Source organism: Elephantulus edwardii, unplaced genomic scaffold (assembly GCF_000299155.1).
Source record: "Elephantulus edwardii isolate Elephantulus edwardi_28Jun2011 unplaced genomic scaffold, EleEdw1.0 scaffold00027, whole genome shotgun sequence".
Lineage (NCBI taxonomy): Eukaryota > Metazoa > Chordata > Mammalia > Macroscelidea > Macroscelididae > Elephantulus > Elephantulus edwardii.
In genome coordinates this window covers 1,764,266-1,784,419 of record NW_006399777.1, presented here as the reverse complement: position 1 = coordinate 1,784,419, position 20,154 = coordinate 1,764,266, and the positions used below count along the sequence as shown (strand labels likewise).

The window sequence follows — 20,154 nt, the reverse complement described above, 5'->3', positions numbered from 1 at the left end:
GGATGCAGACCCGTGAACCTCGCATCCCATCGGGATACACACACACGAGTCCTGAACTAACAAGGCCGTGATAGGAGGTCACGAGTGGCACGGAGGCCCTGGCCCTTCAGTGCTGGAATTGTCACTTTGCGTGCAGGACACCCAGGTTCTGCCCCTGGCTGCACCTCAATGCAGCCTCCACCTGTGACTCTGAACAAGAGCAAATGCTGGCATTCTCCTGAAAAGTCAGTCTGCAAACACCCACCCTTCCTGTCAATGCGGAGAATCCCTGTGTGTCCTGGTGTCTGGGGCTGCTGTGAGGGCGTGCTGACTGAGCGCGGCTCACCACTCTCCAAAATACCGAAGAGCAATGAAGACTTAAGCAAGTGAAGACTAAGGTGCACCTGACTTGGGCCATGGTCTTTTCCATCATTTGCTGTGCCCTGAAAGCTGGGCAGTGAATGAAGATGACAGAAGAACCGACGCCTTTGAGCTCTGGCGGTGCGGTGTTTGCACTGTCAAGGAACAGACAGGTATGTCTCGGAGGAAATCCAGCCAGAGTGCTCCTTGGAGGCAGGGATGGTGAAGCTTTACCTCATGCTTTGGCTGTGTTGCTAGGAGAGTCTATTCCTTGGAGAGGGACATAATGCTTCAAAGGATGGACAGTCGGTGAAGGAGAGGAAGACCCTCAGTGAGACGGATTGACACAGTGACTGCCGTCATAGACTTGAGTGTGACCAAGATTGTGAAGGAGGAACAGCGGAGGACAGGGTTCAGATCTGTTGTTCCCAGGGTCACTCTGGGTCACACTAAAGCCAATGGCACCTGACAACAAAAACACCACTGTGGAGCGTGGAACAAGTGAGAGGAGAGGACAGGGCAGCTTTAGCTCAGGAAGCCAGGAAGGGAGATTCTCAGGACATGGAGTAAAGGGCCCCCGGGAGGAGGCAGACGCTGCCTCAGAGGAGAGCAGGAGCTTTGTAGGCAGAGGGTGGCAGATGACCGACAGGGGCCATGAGCTGGACCGTCTGCAGAGCCATGCACAGGAAGCAGAGGCATCAGAGGCCTGCGAGGGCGAGGGCATGGCCGGGGGCGAGGGTAGGACGCAGGGCAAGGGCTTTGCATCCTTCTACTGAAAACAGGAGCTGCATGCAGCGAGAGGGTCCTGAGACGGACCCCTGGTTTGGAAAGGTCTCGTGGGTGTGGAGAGCAGACTCGATGGCCGTCACAGTGGCCCGAGCCCAGCATGGACACAGCAGACACAATGGCAGCAGCAGGCAAGCTGGAGAACACACTGTGATGCGGGCTGTGCTTAGTCACGTGAAGTCAAAGTAGTCTCCACCCACGACCTATCACCCAGAAAAACAGCAATTACTTGCAGAAAAAGAAAGCAGAGTATTTAGGCTGAAACAATAGTAATTACAGGGAACTCCCTTGATCTCTGCCTGACAGCTCTGACAATTAACTCCCTGTGGTGATACCTCAGCCCCAGCCTTCCTGCTTCAGTGGATAGACTTCGTCAGGGTCTCTGGTTCTGAGCTGAGGCTGGAGCTCCGGTGCTGTAACCCATGCACGCCGTGCTGCTGGTCACAGGGCTACAGCAGCGGGTCTCCAAGAGTTCACACGCATCTGATGATGGGAAGGAGCCCAAGGGCCGCGTGAGCATGGCCATCCGACCTTTGCCAACTGCACAAAGGCCACTGTCCTCAGTAACATCAACACAAAACCAGTTCTCCTGAGGCCAGGCTGTCTCTTCCTCACCCCCGCCCTCACACTCCTGCACCTCCTTTGACCCATCCCCACCCCAAGCTTACAGCTTTACTGGGCCCAAAATCTGAGGCTGTAGCTCACAGCCGACTCAGAACCACGTTGGGAAGTCAAGAGGTTATAATGCAGGTTAGCAAGACAGCTTGTGGAATGCACACACAGGTGCCTCAGCCTTGAGCCTCGAGGCTTTCGGCCAGCGTTACAAAGCTCTCGGTCCTGCCACTTATGCCTCCTTCCCTGTCCCTGTCACCTCCCCCCCCACCGCACCAGTTGTCCGGCCGACTTGGGTAAAGGCTTTTAGCTCTGGTGCCACGGTGCAGCTGTCCCCAGGTCCCGTCTCACATCAGGCCTCTGGTTCTCTGCTGTGGCTGCCGCTCCCATAGACCCTCGTCTAACCAGCCCGGGAACCTCTGGTTCTGAAGGGGACACCACGTTCTCCTGCTTCTTCATTGCTGGTGGGGAAGAGCCTCACACTCTGCTGTTGGATCACTCGATTTAGTGGTGAATTAGCCAATCCCCTGTGGACAAGCTTACACACCCCATTCGCATATATCCCCATCCGTCCACAGATGAGCTGTCTCCTGTTAAGATTTACAGCCTCAGACTGGAAGCAGAGGGATGTGGATGTGCAGGGGGAAGAGGGGATTAATCATTGGGTTGTACAATTTGATGGGCGGGGTGAGGGAAATGGAAAGAATTTGTTCAAATTTGTATTAGAATTTTGTAAATTAATGAAAAGGAAAAAAAACCCCTATAGCCTCAGAAATCAAATCACCAAGAGAAGGAACTGACCCCAAGGCAGGAAGGTTTTGGGGGTTTGTTTATTTAAAGTATTTGAGGTCAGGGAACCCTGGTGATGAAGAGTTAAACACCCCAGCTGCTGACAGCAGTGCTAGCATCCAGCCAGTTCATTCTGCTTTGGTTTCTTGCTGAGAATTTGCCTTTCCATTCCGGTTTGTCCAACCAGAATCTATATCTCAACAAGATAAATGTATACACGAGTCACCTGGGGATCCGGGGACTGTAGATTCTGATGCCACATACCTGGACTTTGTTGTTGTGTGATGGTGAGTCGGAGCAGACACAGAGCTGACCCGCCAGGGGCTTTTCAGAGACAGTAAATCACAAGGGAGGAGACTGCCCACCTTCCTTCTGTGGCAGTTGGTGGACTTGAACATTGCACCTTTGGGTTCGCAGCTACTAGTCTGGATTATAACTCCTGGCCACCAGGCCTCCAGATGGGACCTTGGGTGGAAAGGCAAATTCCTAGCTGGGGGCTAACGTGGAATGAACTGAAGTCCTCATTCCAACTGACTCAGAAGCCCCGTTGGAACAACTAGGCCCAGGGACTTCTGCTTTTGGAGAGACAGAGGCCTCAGAAAACGCCTGGGGCATATTTACTCAGCTCATGGGGCCGTTATGAGTCAGATTGAACTCGCTGGCCCTTGACAACCACACCATGGGCTTGAGAGGCTGTACTGCTCAGGGACAATGTCACAGCTAGCCAGTAACAGCTAGGACAGAAACACACTCTGCTTGTCCCCCAAATCTCTCTCCACTCCACCATCATTGGACGGTGTTGTTGCTGTGTGCCATCGAGTCTGAACTGATACATAGCTGACCCTCCAGGGGTTTTCAGGGTCTGTAAATCATGGAAGGAGACTGCCCGTCTGTCTCCCGTGGAGCAGCTGGGGGATTTTAACTGCCTACCTTTGGGTTGGCAGTGTACTCAGGAGTAGGGAAGGGATGAACGTGAGCACACTCAGGCCCTCATGGTCAGCGGAGAGGAACGTGGCCCCGTTCAAGAAGGACATCGCTTTCCGGGTGATAACCTTGCAAAGACAAAAGGCTCTGGAAAACAATCACAACAAACAGAAAAGGTCGTCATGGAAAAACCCAGCAAGCTGTTCCCTTTGCAGAATGAGTCATCCCCAGAAGGGCTGGAGAAAGATCAGAAAATGGACGGGTTTGGAATAATTACTCGTCTGAGCTGTTTTCTGGGAGGCAGAGTTCTGCCAGACGCCCTGCGTGGAGCCTCCAGCTGCCGGTGGTGGGAGGAGGGAGGACCTTGGGAGGAGAGAGGCGGGCGGAGGATTCTCCCTGGTGGCTCTGAGATCAAGTCCACTCCATGCCCTCCCTCCCAGGGTAGGAGCTGCAGCCTCCACTGTCCCCCCCCGTCACAGACACTGTGGGGTTATGGGCAGGTCAGAGAGTATGAGAAATCACTGGAAAAGAAAAAGGAGATTTTTAAAAAATGCACGCCCTTTTTATTCCAATTGTATTTTGTTTTTCTAAAATTCATTTTATTGCTGAGAATACACAGCAGTGCGGTCACCAATTCGAGAGTTTCTACATGTTCCATTTAGTGGCCTTGATTGTGTTCTAGAGCTTCCTGTTATTAGGCGCCGTCGAGTCGAGTATGACTCACAGTGACCTGGTGAATGACAGATCTGAACTCTGGCCTGTCCCGTGCCGTCCTCATCAGCTCTGATACCCTCAAGCCCATTGCAGTGGTCTCCATGGTGGTCCACCTGGTTCAGGATCTTCCTCTCTTTTTCCATGGCTCCACTTTCCCTAGCATGATGTTCCTCTCCAAGAAATAGCTTCCCCTAACAACTAGCCCAAAGTATGTGAGATGAAGCTTTATCATCTTAGTCTCTAAGGAACGTTCTGGCTGCACCTTCTCCAAGACCTATTTACCCTTTTGGCAGTCCATGAGATATTCTGTACTCTTCTCCAGTGACGCGGCATAAAGACGTAAATTCATCTATCATCCTTATTCTTGGTCCAGCTCTCACAGGCACAGCAAAGCAAGTGATGAAAAGACCATGACCTGAATCAGGTACACCTTAGTCCTCATACTGACATCATTGCTCCTCAGTAATTGGGATAAGTCTCTGGCAATGACTTGCCCAATACTACACAACAATTTTTACCCTCCTCCCTTGAGTTGTTCCTCCATCATTGCCATAAACTCACTGGTTCCACCAAAATGCCTGTCTAATCTTTTGAGTTGCTACTGAGCCATTGGAGATCTTAAAAGAACATCATGTTCAAGGCAGACATTTTTCTCCTTGTTAAGGTAAACCATTATTTGATTTGAAAATAATAGGATATTTTTGGCTTAGGGTAAAAGACAACCTCAAGCAACAGTTTCAGGCATTTATCCACTCTCCATGGCTCCAAGAAATCTAGAGTTTCATGAGAATCTGAAGTTCTCTTCTGAATGTTCTTTTGATCTATGGAATGTTGGACCACAGTAGTTGCTGGGCACCATCCAATTTCTTCTGGTCTCATAAGCCTTCATTATGGATGGCATCTCAACATCAAGTCAACACAAATTCTCACCACTGGACCTGATAAATGGAGAAAAGATTGAAACTGCCAACAACTTCATCTTACTTGGATCCACAATCAACACCCTTGGTACCAGCAGTCCTGATCAGGAGACGTATTGCACTGGGAAAGTCTGCAGTCAGGGACCTCTCCTAATTATTAAGGGGCAACAACACCTGCATTATAACAAAACACAATCTTGCTTGCCAAAACAGAGGAGGACCTGAGGCATCAGCTACAGAAGGTCAAGGACTGCAGCCTTCTATATGGATTGCAGTTCAACATCAAGGAAACAAAGATTCTCACCACTGGACCGATTGGAAGCATCATGATAGATGGTGAAGAGATTGAGATTAACAGCTTCAGCTTTCCTGGTCCACAATCAATACTCTTGGTACCAGCAGCCAGGAAATCAAAATACAAATTGCATTGGGAAAAATCTACTCTCAGGAACCTCTCCAGAGTACTGAAGAGCAATGATGTCAGTCTGGAGACTAAGGTGTGCCTGATCCTGGCCATAGTCTTCACAATTACTTGCTATGCATTCACCAGAAAACTGGACAGTGAATGTTGGAAGAAGAATTGATGCCTTAGAGCTGTGATGCTGAAGGAGACTGTTGAATATACCATGAACTTCTAGAACAGACAGGTTCACTCTGGAGAGGGTGAAACCAGGCTGCTCCTTAGAGGCAAGGATTTTGAAGCTCCATCTGACATACTTTGGGCATGTTGCTAAGAGGGACCAGTCCTTGGAGAGGCACATCAGGTTTGAAAAGGTGGAGGGACAATGCAAGAGAGGAAGACCCTGGGTGAGATGGGTGGACTCAGTGACTTGGGTAATAGGGGTCAGTGTGTCAGAGACAATGAGGTCGGCTCAGGATAGAGCAGGGTTCAGAGCTGTGATACATAGGGTCACTATGAGTCACAAAAGATTTGACAGCACATAACAAATAAGAGTGATATTAGTTTGAGGACTAAGGTGCCTCTGATTCATGCCACAGTGTTTTCAGTCACTTGCTTTGCCTCTGGGAGCTGGACAGTGAATAAGGATGACAGAGGAATTGAGGCCTTTGAGCTGTGATGTGGGAGAAAGGTACTGAATATCCCATGGACGGCCAACAGAACAGTTTTGGAGAAAGTGCAGCCAGAGTGGTCCTTGGAGGCAAGGCTGGGGGAGCTTTGTGCATGTTGCTAGGAGAGGCTGTTCCTTGTAGAAGGATGTCATGCTTGGAAGTGGGGAGAGTCGAGAAAGAGAGGAAGATTTACATCGAGTGGGATTGATATGGTAACTGCAATGGGATTGAGCGCGGCAGAGATGATGAGAATGTCACAGGAGATGACTGAGTTCAGATCTGTTGTTCATAAGACACACTCGACTCAGCAGGACCTAACACACAGGGGTGGGGACAGAGGGGGAGATTTTACGTAGAAAGCACGCACTTTATTTTAAGGTGGTGAAACGATTTGGAGAGAGAGCAGGAGAACGGTTCCACACCCTGAATTTAATCATGCTGCTGATTAAGGTCTTGTGAAGGTGTGTTCCAAAAACCTGGGGAGGGGCAGCTCTGACCTGTCGCTTCTCATTGGGCGAGTAATGAATTTTTCAAATTCATTATATTCACCACAATTTTTTTTAAATTCCGTGCAAAGGTATATGTTGAATTGTGATCTATTAAAGCACATTTGGGAACAAGTAGGTTAATTGACGTGCTCAAGTCACAAGGCTTGCCAAGTAGCAGGTCCTCAGGGCAAGCACAGAGAGCAGGTGTGTGAAATGAAGGCTGTGAGGAAGGGAGCCTCCGTGAAAGCACAATTACGAAGTGAGGTTTGGGATAAAAGGCTGCATCCTCTATGGGGAAGTCACCCTTCGTCTTTGCAAAGAGCCCCTGTAATGACGTGCGGTAGTAGGGTGATAAGACCGTTACAGCCACTCAGCTGAGGCCACCAGCAGCTATCTGGAAACGATGGTGTTCCAGGGCTGGGGTCTGTAGTTCGGGATGGTCTCCTGTGTCTGGAGTGGACTTTGGGGTTAGATTTGTTTGGAGGTGGGGAAAAGCCATCCAATTTGGGATGATGTACTTCTTTGAAGTACTGTCAGTGTTTCCACAGATGCAGTGACAGATTCTAATCTGCTGTTAGGGAGCTCTGGTGGCCTAGTGGTAAGAAGCTGTGCTGCAATTCTGAAGGTACATGGTTCAAATCCACCTGTTGCTCCATGGGAAAACGATGGTCAGTCTCTTCCCATACTATGAACTGCCCGTGAAACCCCCCTGGAGGCTCAGCTACGGGTCAGTTCCGATTAATGTACCCAGAAGCAGCAGCAGCATCAATCTGCTGTTAGTTGCGAGAGAGTGGAATGTGGATGATCAGATACCGTCTGTCTTTCTCCGCTGTAGTTCATCAGCCCGGTCTCTTTTGGAATACTGTAACTGGAAAACCATTTCTTTTCCCCAGAAACACTGTAATGGTATCAGGTCTGTAGACTCCCACATTCAAAAAAGAGAACAGGGTCTTCCCAGCCCGGAAGCAGGCAGCCGGTGACTGGGGTGTGTCGGTTGTTGTTGGAACTCCCCTTCAACATGCTGACCGCTGTCCGCCCTGCCTTCCTGAGAGTGACAGTGGTCGCCGGGCACACGGGTGTCTGAGTGGACCCACTGCTCTTTTATCCTTTCTCCTACTCTTTCCTCTCCCACAGTTAGGTCCTCGGTGAGGACAGTTGGTAATAACTGGGATTATCTGGGCTCGTCATTCCATGGTAAACCCCCCACGGGAGCCCGGGTGCTGCCCCTGTTACGTGCGTTGCGTGGCTAATGGAAGGGTCAGTGGTGAGGACCCCCTTTCTATAGGAAAGCACACTAGGAGCGTCCTGCTCCCACAGAGATCACGGCTTTAGAAACCCTGTGGGCGGCTTCGCTCTCTCCTGTGAGGGAGCTCTGCTGGCCTCGTGGAAACAAGCTGCGCTGCAATCCCAAAGGCAGGCAGTGTGAATCCTCCAGCCGCTCCATGGGAGAAGGACGGGAAGCCTCCTGCCGCGTGATTAACTGCCTCTAAAACCCGATAGAGGGTCAGCTGTGGGTCGGTTCCGACTCCATGGCACAACAACCGTATGGTGCCGTGGGTTGGAGTTGGCCAGCAGCACACAGCGTGGCGCTCACTGCTAGACGGTCAGCTGTGGGTTGGTTCTGACTCGATGATACACGACACCACCAGCCATGGGGAGCCGTGGGTTGGAGTTGGCCACCCACGCACAGCACGGTGCCCGCCCCGTGTCAGGAAGGACACCTGCCCTGTCCGCACCTTGTGCCTGTGAGCCGTGGGTTGGAATTGCCCGCCTGCACACAGCACGGTGCCCGCCCCGTGTCAGGAAGGGCGCCTGCCCTGCCCGCACCTTGTGCCTGCAGTGGGTGTAACCACGTTTCCCTTCCTGCTCCCAGGTGTTTGTGCCTGGAACCTCTGGGTGCTGCAAACAGGTAACCCGCTCAGCTGCCAGCAGAAAGGTTACAGGTTGAGGTCCATGCAGCAGGCCCTCAGAAAAACAGAAACTTGGGGGATCTGCTCCTAGAAACATCTCCGTTGAAAGGACAGAGGCACCAAGCTCCACTCCAGTACAGGGGGCTAAAACCATGAGCAGAAATTGGAGAGAGGACAGCTGGTGCCTGCTCTGTGCACGTTGAGGGTTGAAATGTGTCTCCTGGTTAAGTGAGTGCCACAGGTTAAGGGCAGGACAAGGAGATGGTGTTGTGGCCTCTTCAGATTCTGAGCAAGCTGGCCCAGAGGATCAGGGGGCTGGGGCATAGAACCAGTGTGAGCCGAGGCTTTGGAAATGGTCACAGCCACGATAAAAATGGATCCAGACTGGGGCTGGAGGGCCAGGAATTTCCCCCTCAGAGTCACTTCCACAGTGAAGTCTTCAAAGCGTGAGAAGACGAGGCTGGGGGGTGGGTGTCGACGTCCATCCTCAGTGGGATGGTCAAGCCAAGTGTACAAGATGCCGAAAGCCTTGGAGAGGTTCAGAGGGAAGTTGGAGCCCAGGGAGCACTCAGGTTTCTGTGTCAACACGTGACTTTCCCAAGCCTGGGACTTGAGAACATTGCCCCTCTGAAGTGTGAGCTGGGAGACCGGGGGTGGGGGTGTGTGTCCAGGAATCTTCTTTGCCATTTGATTTTGCAGGAAGGCTCAGGCATGCTCACAGGTCTCCACGGTACCGAAACCAGAATCCAAAGTGGCTTCTGTGCGAGCGATGCTACCTCCTGCCAACCCTCCCTCTCGTGTCCCAGGCTGAGTCTTAATGGAGGAGGCTGCCTGCCTGTGCAGCCCTTCTCGTGCGTTAGTTGTTTAACTCAGAACCCCGCCATGTAGATCCCGTCGCCATCAGCCCACAGATGAGACAGACGTGGCTTATGGAGGGGAAGCGACTTAAGCAAGTGACACAGTTCCACTAAATTAATTAATGAGTAGGAATTCAGTTTCTATGTTGAGTATATATTCATCTTTTTATAACTCCAGGAAAGACAAACACCTAAGAGGGTTGGTCTGCACCTCTTGTTATCCAGATGACACAACCTTGCTTGCTGAAAGTGGGGAGGACTTGAACAGAAGATCAGAGAATACTGCCTTCAATATGGATTGCATCTCAACATCAAGAAAACAAATATACTTACCACTGGACCTATAGGCAACATCATGTTAAATGGAGATGAGATTGAAACTGTCAACAACTTCATTTTTACTTGGATCCACAATCCCTTGGTACCAGCAGCCAGGAAGTCAGGAGACGTTTAATGCTAGGAAAGTCTGTAGTCAGGGACCTCTCCAAATTCTTGAGGAGTAATGATGTCAGTTTGAGGACTAAAGTGCATTTGATTCAGACCATGGTCTTTCTGATCACTTACTATGGAGAGCCGGACAATAAGTAAGGATGATTGAAGAAGAACTAAGACCTTTGAGCTGTGGTGTTGGAGAAGAGTGCTGAACAGCCCACGGACGGCCAAGAGAACACGTATGTCTTGGAAAGATGAAATAGCTGAAGTGCTCTGTGGCGTCACAGAGAATGCGGCTTCACCTCACACACTTCAGGCATGTTACTGGGAGGGGCTGTTCCTTGGAGAGAGGCATGATGCTTGGACAGGTGGGGGATCGCTGAAGGAGGAAGCCCCTGGACCAGGTGGATTGACACGGTGACTGCTGCAATGGGCTCTAGAGTGTCAGGAAGTGTGAGGATGGCGCCGGATAGGACAGGGTCCAGATCTGTCCACAGGGTCGCTGTGGGCCATACTTGACTCAACAGCACTTAACAACAAGAAGTGATGAAAGAACTCTGGTGGCATAACCATCCTAGCCCACTGCTAACAGAAAGGTTGATAGTTCAAATACCCTTCATGGCAGCAGTAAAAAAAAAAATAAATAAATAAAATAAAAAGGTATTTTGCGTCAGGAAAATCACTGTCAAGAATCCTTTTAAAATGCTAATGAGGCCCTGGAGGACATTATGCTGAGTGAAATCTATCAATCACAAAAGGACAAATACTTCATAGTGCCACTGTTGTAAAACGGGACTGACACTGGGGTTGGGGAAAGACTGAGAAAGATGGGATAAAGTATGTATACTGCATTGAAACAGATAAGGGAGAAAATTGTTTAAAAGGTATATATGATTAGGTAATATTGTCACGACAGGAGTCCACAGTGAAAGCTGCATAGTGGAGTGGACTTGGGGGAGGGATTGTAAAACAATGAAAGAATTTTTCTTTTACTTTTCAAAGAGAAGAGCGAGTTAGGGGGAGGGAGGGGTGGGCAGGGAGAAAAGTGCAACAATGAATGAATGAATGGAAATCCAAAGTCTTTGTAAACTTTCACTAAAGTTAATTTTAAAAAAACACACACAAGGGTGGGCCAAAGCCTATGACTCCCTGGTTTAAGACCCTCCAGTGGCCGCCTATCAGATGACGAGCCAAATTAAAATTCCTTGTCGGGAGTTATAACGCACCTCGTGATCTAGTCTAGGAATCGACACATTTCCCGCAGTGACTCAGGTGGTCAGTGAGTCAGGCTGTGGAGCCATGTCCCCATGGGCGTCCTCAGCCCTGCTGCTGGGCCACAAACGCCGCCAGAGACAGTGACCGCGTGCGTGTCAGTAAACCTTGTTCACAAAAGCAGGCAGAGGGAAGGCCGAGGCTGAAGTGGTCTGGGTGTAGCCCCTGCCCGCCCGCCCTGCTCCACCGTGCGGGCCTCTCTCCTTCACCGTGTCCACAGCTCTCACAGTCCTTTCCTGCCCCTCTACACCATGCCCCTCAAACCTGCAGCTCCGAGACCTCTCTAGCAATAAACTGGGACAGGATGGATTGAGATTCTAGGACTTTCGAGCCGAGGTCTTGAGAAGTGCAGTGGCATCTGCTTGCTCTCTTTTGGATTCCAGCCACCAGGCTCAGAGAAACGCAGGCCACAGAGTAGGACCACAGGGCAGAACTGAGGGGCTAGACAAACAAGTCTCTGGCCAACAGCGTCAGAGGGCAGCCCTCCCAGCGGGCCTTCTGCAGCCCCGCTGAACGCAACAGAAGAACCGCCCAGCTGAGCTCAGACCTGTGGGAGACGACTGAATGGGGAGCGCTTTGGGGCGCTGCGTTTGAGCAATACGTAGCCCAAGCGTTGCACTTCTGTTCTCGGTCCACCGAGGAGGAAAGGCCGTTCTCGCTGCCGTCTCTGCCCCAGCTCCTCGTGGCTGCTCTAGCCCATTGTCTGGGACACAGAGGACACAGCGTGTAGGGGGCTGAGCTGCCAACTCAGCGTCTCCATCCCAGATGGACAGTCTCCTCTAGTGCTAGTTACAGCCTCAGAAACCCACCGGAGGGTCGGCGATGACGTGGTTCCAGCTTCACGGCTGACAGCACTGAGTACACAGCCTTCCACCCCACCTGGAAGTCTTACTGCATGGCTGAAAGGCCACGCTTCCGTGGTCTCCTGCGTCCTCCTGTCATCACGGGCAGGGTCAGGCCCAGCAGGAGATGCACTCCCTCCCTCCAGTCTCAGTCATTGATTGCGGGATGGATATGTGACGCGAGTCAGTTCCTGAAGAGTCAGTTCCAGGAATGAGAGTGTGAGGAGATGCAGGGCCGGACTGGTTATGCTGGTTCCTAAGAAACGCTGGACCTGCTGAAGGCTAGTTCTCCCCACCCCACCCCCGAGTGAATCTGTCTAGGAACGGAGTTGAGCAGGGCAGAGAGATAGGACAAGAGAGGACTCCCCTATCTGGCTGTGCCAAGGTTTCGACAGACAATGCACCCCTTGCTGTGCTGAGACTCCTCTCTTCAGGACTTAAGTTCTTCCTTGGAAGAAGCCTGGTGGCACAGGCATTAATCATTTTTCTGCTAACTGAAGGGTGGGTGGTTTCAACTCCTCAGATGCTCCAAGGGGGAGAGATATGCCTCCTGCCTCCATAAACATTTATGGTCTTGAAGAACCTGTCGGGCTGGACATTGGAATCTATGGAATGGCATCAGCTTGACAGAAAAAGGAACTTTTTTTCTTCATTTCAATCATTTATGAGAACAGATCTTTCTCTCTGCTGAACCTCTAGTTGGGTTCAAACCAGCACAGACACAGTGAAATACCACCTCACACCTAGTTGGATGGCCGTACTCAACCAGAACACAGGAGGCAGGAAAAGTCATAAATGCTGGTGGAGGTGTGAAGACCTTGGAACCCTTCTCCGAGACTAGAGGAATGTGCAAGGGAGCAGCAAGCCTGGCAGTTACTCATTCCGTGGAACACAGAACGGCCACATGACGCAGCCAGCCCACTCCACACCGGCTGCTGTGTGTCCACAAATCTTCACTGTCCCCGAAAGCTGGAAACCAGCCAGATGTTCAACAACAGACAAGTGGCAAAGGATGGTGTGTGCAGTCAGTGGACTATCCTTCATCCATAAGAAGGAACGAAGTTGTCACACAGGGGACCATGTCAGTCTAGAGACTAAGGTGCTCTCTGACACAGAGCAAGTAGTTGTGAAGACCAAGACCTGAATCAGGAGCACCTTAGTCTCTAGACTGACATCATTGCTTTTTTTAGTACTCTGGAGAGGTCCCTGACAGCAGATTTCCCCAGTGCAATTAGTCTTTTGATTTCCTGACTGCTGGTGCCAAGACTGTTGACTGTGGAGCTGAGCAAGCTGTAATTGTTAACAACCTCAATCTCTTCTCCATCTATCATGGTGCTGCCAATTGGCCCAGTGGTGAGAATTGTTGTCTTCTTGATGTTGGAGCTTCAATCCATATTAAAGACTACAGTAGAAAGGTGTATTAATTAAAACAGGATAATAAGAAACCATAAGAATGAGCAGACTCAGGCTTTCAATAGTTGGGTGCAGTAGGGTTTTCCTTCTAGGTCAGACAGCAGTACATCAGAGTAGATGTCCATATTGTGGGGTGCTCTCTTCCAGGCAGTATCTCAGGGTTCCAGCTTTTGCTGTTCTTCTGGGCCCCATTGTCATCTGCATCCAGCCACAGAAGGGCCATTTGAGGGAAGCTTCTGGAAGATAAGCCTAGAAATGGCTTCTACTGCTGTTCCCTTAGCCACAATGAAGTAAGAAAAAGCTACTTAGCTACTGTTATCTGACAAAGAAACCAACCCCCCCAAACCGCTCCAATAAACTGAGCTTCTTCCCTTCTAAAACCAAGCTTTTGCCCCCTGCCTATTGGGTCAAAGTCTTTGCTTATTAATATCTGTAATGTTCTTGGGATACAACAAGAATGCAAATAAAGTAAAAATTGGTGACAGAGTAAAACTAACATTCTTGCAAAAGAAGCAAGATTGCATGAAGATTAGGAAATTTGAGGAACTTCTCTAATTTGCAGAGTCATTGACAGAGGAGAGGCAGCAGTGCCAGATCAGACAAAACTGACATGGAAGGGACCAGACCAGGGAGAGACCTCAAGTGAGAAAGACTGACCGTCCAGGAGCCAGAGACAGGGCAGGGAGATGAACAGAAGGTCCGAGTACTTTCACACAAATTACACTGGTTGTGACTGTGCTGTAGAAATAAAGCCAAAATTGGAGAGTTTCATGTTATTTCCTCCTACAATTTCATCAGGAAAATAGACTGAAAACTGAAGAGCCCTCTAGGTGGTTGAGTTGGGTGTGGTGGGCCACTCTGCCTGTCCTCTTGCCTGCAAGCATCTTCCCCAAGGCTCTGCTTCTAAGTGCTAGCATGCCTCGAGCTTCATCCTGGCCCCGCCCGTCCACACAGCTCCTCTCCTGAGTGCTATCATCCATCTCAGCTTCAAAGATCCACAGCAATTGACTCTCAAGGTGACTCTCAGTTGACCCTGAGCTCCAGAGACACATTCTGCCACCTCCTTGATATCTCCACTTGAGAGATTTGTCACCACTCAAGCCAGAGACGTCTTGAGTTCACGTTTGTGCATCAAGTCTTCCCCGCCTCTCTCGGGAAATGCAGTACCGGTACCGTTCCACCACTTGCTCAAGGCAGGATCTCAGGAATCATTCCTGTGGATGTTTCTGCTTGTCCTCACATCTGACCTCCCGGTTCTACTGACTCACCTTTCAAATATGTCCTGAAATGATGCCACTCCAGCTACTGGACGCCGCCATAGTCCAAGCCACCATCCTACTCAAACTGCTGTCCTTCCCAAACCAATACCCAAACCACACCCTACCCAAGCCACCATCCTACCCAAAGCAACACCCTGCCTAAACCATCGGCCTCTCCAAGCCATGGCTTCTCTCACTCGGCTCGGGAAGAGTGTCCTTACTGTTTTCTGTTTAATTCTTCCCACAACACACTCAGTGATCCATTTCTTTTCAGTGTGGTGAAAAATTATTTCCCAACACAATATTACCACTCGGTAAACTTGTTCACACCCTTCATTTCCAAAACAACAGAAATCCACTCTGTGTATATACCACATTGTATGTGTTCACCTGCTGGTGGATAATTAGGTTGTTTCCATATGGGGCATAGTGATTTTTAAACAAATAAACGAGGTTATGCTAACCTTAAATGGAAGCCCTCCAGGACCTCCCATCTTGTTCATAATGAAATCCAAGCTCCTTTCTGACGTGGACCCACGCCTCGATCCTCCTCTCATCAGGTCCTCCTCTATCCCTCTGCGGCCCAGCTGCGTGGCTGGCTGACTCCTCACCCCAGATCTCAGCACTCGGTGCCACGTCCACAGAGAGGCTTCTTCCCAGCTCCCACCTGGAGCAGCTCCTCCCCTCAGACCCTTCATGTGCATAGTCTGTTATTTCCTTCATGACAGTTACGCTCTTCATTTGCTCCAGCGATCTGTCTACGTATGCACTTAGAGCTGTGCCTTCCCTGGGCCCATCATTTCCATGAGAACCAGGACTCTGCCTGTTCTGTGCACTGCTGTCTTGTCAGAGGTGGTCACAGGACAGATGCTCAGTGGAGGAAAAATCGAGCAGTTGTCCCCAGGCATGATCACTCCTTGAGAGACCTGATAACATCAAAGGCAACCCAGGAGCAGCAAATGCCAGACCAGGAACCAGGTCAAAGGCCAAACCAGACAGTGGGTCTTGATAAGGCTCTGGGCCCGATCACAAAAGCCCCAGATTCCAAGCGAAATACCATCTCCCCTATTCCTTCCCAGAACCCCTATAAAAAGAGGCCGCCCTAGACCGCCCGTGCGCCTTCTCTGCTCCTGGTCACTTGGCGTCCCTCTCACACTGTGAAACAAAGGCCTGTTCGTTTCTTGGGACTAGTTTCATTTTTTCTCTCTCTTGCCCTCAATTCTTTTCCTATCTAACACTCAGTCAATATTTGCCAAATAAATAAATATTTTTCTAAACCATAAGACAAAGGAAACTTACTTTCATGATTATGTTTTATTTTATTTTATTTTATTTTTTTTTCTCTATTGAAGGTTTTTACTTGGAATCCTAAAATGAGGCAAGAACGCCTAAAGCCATTTGTAGAGAATAAAGAATCCTGTATACAAATTGATAAAGGGGACTTCACTAAGAGATCTATGAGCAGGTTTACATCTTATTCTACCTGTCACTTCATACTCGGGGGGGGGGGCAGGCTCACTGAAATGGGGTTATATTTCTATTGACAATTATGTTTTATTTTATGATGTGAACTTCCAGCAATCACTTTTCATAAAGGCACTTGTTTTTTTTTTTTAGTGATAGTAAGCGTGGCACCATGTCCTTTCTTTCCTATGAGTCGGTCAGCCATGGCTGTTGACCTGGAGCCACGCCTAGCTGACCCTCTGGTGGGCGTCTGGGCTGTAAGTTACATGAGAGGAGAGTGTCCACCTTCTCCCGCCAAGCTGCAGGGAGATTCGAACCTCCAGGGAGGCCCGGCCTTTGGCTCACGGTGCAGTTCTCTACGGACTATGCCACCAGAGTTCGTTCCGATTTTATATTGTGTCTTTAAATGCTATTTTCTTTGTATAAAACAAGCCCCCCCCTCAAATCTTTTTAAAGTTACTTAACAAACTGTTTGGTTTCCCTCATAAGTGGATTACTTAAGTAGCCTGTCCCAAGCCAGTGCTTAAGTAACAAAGCTTTCTCTCCTGTGTATCCCTTCCCTGCTTAGACAATAAGGAAGAAGGCAGTGAACTGACATGATTCCTTCTTGATCAACCCAAGCTAGATCACAGCTTGCTGTTGTCATTGACATTAAGTGCCCTCAGGTGGACTACGACCTACAGCGACCCTGTGAACAGCAGAGCTGACCTCTGCCTGTCCCGCACGGTCCTCACCGACTCTGGGCTCTAGCCCGCTGGTGCAGCCGCTGTGTCAGTCCATGGTGCCCGGGCTTCCTCTCGTCCACTTTGCCACCTTCCCCAGCGGGGTGTCCTTTCCCCAGGACTGGTCCCTCCTGACAGCATGTCCACAGTGCTCCTCCACAGGTGCATCAACAGCCTGGCTGTCTGACGTCCATCCGAGATTCAAGGGCACGTGAACACCTGGCTCTTTGAAGTTCATTCTAGATTCAAGGGCACGTGAACACCTGGCTCTTTGACGTCCATCCTAGATGCAAAGGCACGTGAACACCTGGCTCTTTGAAGTTCATTCTAGATTCAAGGGCACGTGAACACCTGGCTCTTTGAAGTTCATTCTAGATTCAAGGGCATGTGAACACCTGGCTCTTTGAAGTCCTAGAGCTCTGCTTTCCTCTCACGCTCCTGGTTTGCAGTGTGTGCAAATCTCCTTCTTCTTGACAGGAACATCAGCCCCAGGGTTCTGGCGATCCTAAGTACCTGCAGTTCCTCTAGAAACCTAGATCAACACAGAAAGTCCCTTCCTGCCTGCTCTAAGTACTTGGCCTGTTATTCATCTGGGTCAAGCGGTTTGGGTTTAATCCAATTTGGAGCACAAATTAAGGTTCTCATTAGAGTGGAGTGGCCTCAGCACAAGACAATTTGGCGGCACACTGATGTCACCAAAACAAGGTCTCTGCACTGGAGAGGCTCAGGTCCCTCTTCAAAGAGCTGGCTTTTGCAGCCCGAGTCCGGCATGGTGGGCACATATGGGCATGCCATCTGCTGCAGAATTATCCTCCGCCTTGTGGGCACCGTAGCCCCGTGGGGTTGATGTGGAGAGACAATGTGAGAGCGGGAAGGGAGGAAGGTCCGGCTGCCCATCACCGCACATCTCCGCCGGACTCTTCCCCAACCAGACACCTCCGAGTTCAAACTGCTCGCTCCACTTTACAAAGCAACTTTTTGAGAAAGTGCCATACCGCCTTCCACAGTGGTTGCACCATTTTACACTTCCACCAACAGTGAATCAGGGTTCCAGTTTCTCCACAACCTTTCCAGCATTTGTTGCTTGCTGTTCTGTTAAATTTTGCTATTCTGACTGGGGTGAGATGATATCTCTTAGTTGTTTTGATTTGCATCTCTCTTAGAGCTAAGGATTTTGAACATTTCTTCATGTGTTTGTTGGCCATCTGAATGTTTTCTTTGGTGAACTGTCTGTTCATATCCTGTGCCCATTTTTCGATTGGATTATTTACCTTTATCTTGCTGTGTGTACCTCCCATGAGATTATAGTCTGAAAATCCACTTGAGGGTCAGCTGTGAATCAGGTCTGATTTGAAAGCACACGGGAACCGTAAGTGGGATTGCTGGATCAAATGGCATTTCTACTCCCAACTTTTTAAGGAAGCAGCAAACTTCGTTAGGGAAGGTGAAAACCCAAACATGGATGGAAGCATTCTTCACAGAACAGGGAGGCGTTCAGAGTGGATCAGTCCCATAAGCCTTAAAGACGAAGGCAAAGGTCCAAGGCAAAGATGAAGATCCAAGCCATGGTGTTTTCCGTTTCTTCCTATCATCTAAATGTTGGACAAAGAATGACAGAAGAAGAATCAGTGTCTGTGAGCACTGGAGTCGGGCAGCCTGGATTCAAATCCAGCCACTGCGTCACTGCGCCTCCTTCATGAGCCTCAGGTCCTTAATCTATAAAACAGGCCCAGTCATAGCATCCTTTGTAGGAAGTTGCCTAAGGATGTGTGTAATGTCCTTAGAAAAGTCCAGACACAATGCAAGAAATTGGATATAAAAAGAAAAAAAAAAAACACAACAGTGAGTGTAACAGTCTCTGGCACGTCAGAGATGATGGTGACGGCACAGGGTAGAGAGAGATTCACACTGGCTTCTCACAGGGTCACTGTGAGGTGGCTTCATCACACCTAACAACAACAACAACAACAACAACAACAACAAGAAGCAGCTTTCTTCAGGAAACAAACACAAAAACCCCTTCAAAACAATTTACTTGGAAAGTGCCCGTGACCGGCAACTGGTGGCGGCCTGGGCCCTTCACTGGGCCGCGAGCGGAGCCTGGCTGCTCCCGCCCCTCGCGCGCTGTCCCCGCCGGACTCTGCACAAGCACGTGGACGGTGCCAAGTTCCAGAGCATCCACAGCCTGGACAAGCTGTGCCCCGAATCCAAGGGGGCAGAGACCGCGTGGATGGTCCCGGATGATTGAAAGCAAGCCAGCAATGACATTCCTATAGATCGCTTGACAATATCGTACTGTCGGAGCAGCGGTCCTGGGGGGCAGAATGTGAACAAAGTGAATTCCAAGGCTGAAGTCAGATTGCATCTGGCCACTGCCGACTGGATAGCGGAGCCCCTGTGGCAGAAGATCGCCGTCAGGCATAAAAATTAGATCAACAGGGCAGGAGAGTTGATCCTGATGTCGGAATGTAGCCGCTATCAGTTCCGGAATCTGACCGACTGCCTACAGAAAATCTGAGACATCATCCCTGAGGCCAGCCAGGCCCCGAAACAGCCGTCTAAGGAAGATGCTGCCCTTTGGAAGATCAGGGAATCGGGAAAGACTGAAACAAAAGAGAATAAAGTCCGCTGTCAAAATGAGCCGAAGGGTAGATGTGGACTGAGATGACCCCGCGGGGCCCACCCTCAGGGCCTAGAAAATCACTGAGAACATTCTTGCTTTTTTGTTAATACTTGTTGTTAATACTAGAGCCTCCATGAGAACGTCTGTCTGAAGGGTGGTTGCTGGCACTGCTTCGAAGCATCTTTATGGGCACTCTCCCCCTCATAGTGTCAAACTTCAGTTGTCCATTTCATGTATTATCTGCAATAAAACATTGAACTATAAAAAAACAACAAAAAAACCCCAATTTACTTTTATAATCTTGCAATATAGCAATAACCCATAAACGTAGCCCATCAGGCAAGGTTCTACAGTGCACCTGGTGAGCGTGAGCGGAGCCTGAAAAGCTTACAAGCAGCCCTCAAAGATACACTGGGGGGGGGGTCTTCTCATGTGGAGTGGGGGAGAGTGGAGGAAATCGAAGACTCGGGGACACTCAGTCCAAAGGACCATGGACACACAAGTCGCAGCCTCCACTAGCCTGAGGCCAGAACCGGATGGCGCCCCGGCTAACCACTTTGACCAGGTCGGTCACAGTAGAACGTTCTGAATAGAAGGAGAGACAATAAAAGGAGATCATCATTCAGAATCGTGCAGAAGACCTGCTGACCTGAGGGAGCTTTTCAGAACCCCTGAGATGAGGCCTTTCGAGGCTCTTCAAGCCTGGAACTGAGCTCA

The 20,154-nt window shown here is 49.9% G+C and overlaps 1 pseudogene; it reads left to right on the top strand.

Moving 5' to 3' along the window:
* The first annotated feature begins 977 nt into the window (after positions 1-977).
* LOC102871156 lies at positions 978-19,477 on the top strand (annotated as a pseudogene).
* Positions 19,478-20,154: the final 677 nt, after the last annotated feature.